This window comes from Cebus imitator, unplaced genomic scaffold (genome assembly GCF_001604975.1).
Source record: "Cebus imitator isolate Cc_AM_T3 unplaced genomic scaffold, Cebus_imitator-1.0 Scaffold608, whole genome shotgun sequence".
Lineage (NCBI taxonomy): Eukaryota > Metazoa > Chordata > Mammalia > Primates > Cebidae > Cebus > Cebus imitator.
In genome coordinates this window covers 868,851-871,575 of record NW_016107923.1, presented here as the reverse complement: position 1 = coordinate 871,575, position 2,725 = coordinate 868,851, and positions in this window count along the sequence as shown.

Genomic DNA, 2,725 nt, shown 5'->3' with positions numbered 1-2,725 from the left:
TTTTAATAAAATTGAGTATCTCCCTGATTTGAAAAAAAAAAAAATGTAACTGTGGAATTTCAAAAAGTAAATTATTTTACAAACAGCATTTATGTGAACTCAAGTGCAAATATATTTAAAGTTAAAATATGAAATTCATTTCTAATAAAGGCAAGAGAAAAGAAGGATGTTTCCTTTTCACTCTACTAGACAACACTGCTCTGAAAGCTATAATATAATACAAAAAGAAAAATAAGAAAGATAAATTCAATCAATGAATATCAACATTTCTATATACTAGCAATAACCAACCAGAAAATAACAAGGAGAAAGTTTGCCATTATCACCAACAGCTATAAGATATCTAGAACTAATCCGGAGAAACCCTAACAACATAAAGGTACAAAAAATATATAAAGAACACTATAAAACTTAACTGAAGGACAAAAGAGAAATGTAGAAACTTATCATATCCCTTGATGAGAAAACATAATTCTGCCAGAATCTTAATTCTTCCTGTATTATTCTACATATTTAATACAACTTCTCGCAGAATCCAATATTGGGAAAGAAATAGGAATTCCACATTTTGGGGGGTCAGGGTCTAAATGAGCATAGTCATTCTAAAGGACAATTTGGTATTAACTATTTTTTAAATGTGCAAACATTTTTACCTAGAATTTAATTTCTAGAAATTTATCTAACAAAAATAACTAAAGAAATTACTTAAGTTGAATGTAAAATTATAACAACCAGAGCCACGTTTATCACCAAATTTAGAGCAATAGCCTAAAGGTTCATTAATAGAGGTTAATAAATGATGGTATATTCATGCATTGAAATATTTCCCATATAATATTATTATGTAACTACTGAAATGAAGCTAATCTCTATTTACTGACTTGGAAAAAAATATACATATATGTTAGCTAAAGTGTTAACATGCTCCCCTCACTTTCCCCTTGCTCTAGGAATTGAAATCCAGGAATTGAATGTGGGTGAGGAAAGAGACTGGAGACACTATGAGGGAAAGACACTGGGAAAAGCTGTGGACATTTCCCCAGACCCAGAATTGAGAGCAGGATGCCACTTTTAATACAAGCGCATACAAAGTCAGCCATTCCTTGGTGACCCAGCAGCATGTCTGCACAGGCATGTCAGTCTCAGGCCAGAGACTGGAATACCTGCTCTGGAGCAGGATATGGGCCTTCACAGACAGAACTGTGGAAAGCTCCTCAGCAGTAGGTGCTGGAATTGTGCTGTCCCCCTTACTAGTCTAGATGGGAGGAGAATTATTACAGCTGTAGTTCCTCCTGGGCAGTGAGATGCAGCCAGGGACTGCTTGACAACCTGAAACTGATCTGCATGTGCCATTTTTGGGTCCACCACCCTACTCCCCTGAGATCATGGTGCAGAGATGCCTCTCTGCTCCACAACCAGGCAGAACTCCAGGCATAGGGAACAGCAGCCTGAACCACCCCACTCTTTTCAGACATAGATCTTGGTGCAGTGTGGCTCTCTCTTCTCCATGACCAGGCAGACCTCCAGGCATTAAGAGCACTTGTTCACCTCGTTCAGCAGCCTGATCTGCCCCACCCTTCCTGAACATAGAGCATGGTTTAGCAGGGCTCTCTCTGCTCCACACCCAGGCAGATCTCTAGCCATTTAAAGCACCCATTTGGCTGGTTCAACAGACTGAGCCACCCCACCCCTCATGGACATAGACCTTGATGCAGTAAGGCTCTGTCTGCTCCATGCCCAGGCAGATAACCAGGCATCTAGAGCACTCACTCTCTTGGAATAGAAGCTTAGGCCACCGCTTATCCCCATGAAGAATATCTGGAGCCAAAGAGGTTTCCCAGCTCCATGTCTAAGCAAACCTCTGGGAGCCTGCTGGCCACTCACTGTACTCTCCTTTGGCACTGGTGCTTGTGCCTGCCATCAGGGACTAGCAGGTGGAACTGCCCGGTTTGGCTTCACCATTCATGGCTCCCACCCCACTAGGGCTAACCAGGGATCTCAGATCTCTGTGCAGTGTACAAATCAGCCCAATGCTTGAGGCAACAGAGAGCTTCTGCCAGTAAACAAGGATTAAGTATATACCTAGCCTCCTTGGCTACAGCTGACTCTTACCTATAAGTGCCACCTACAGGCTTGTAGGACAAACTGCGAAGCCCAATATAAAGCCTCCTAAAGGAAGTGCACAGGGCTATAGAAGCAAAGCCAAAAGACCTTATCTAGCATTCTCTACAATCAGGGGGGAAAAAATTTAAAATATAGGGAAAGAAAAAAACTTATCCCCAAATTAGAAGTGTCAGCATCTCCAGATGAAAAGGAACCAGCAAAAGAATCCTAGCACTATGAAAAATCTGACTGTAGTGACACCACCAAAAGATTGCACCAGTCCTTCAGCAATGGTCCTTAACCAAAATGGAAACTCAGAAGTGACAGATAAAGAATTCAAAACATGGCCGGGCACAGTGGCTCATGCGTGTAATCCCAGCGCTTTGGGAGGCCAAGGCGAGCAGATCACGAGGTCAGGAGATCAGGACCATCCTGGCCAACATGGTGAAACCCCATCTCTACTAAAAATACAAAAAAAATTAGCTGAGCGTGGTGGCGCATGGCTGTAGTCCCAGCTACTCGGGAGGCTGAGGCAGGAGAACTGCTTGAACCCAGGAGGTGGAGATTGCAGCAAGCCAAGATCGCACCACTGTACTACAGCCTGGGTGACAATGAAAGACTT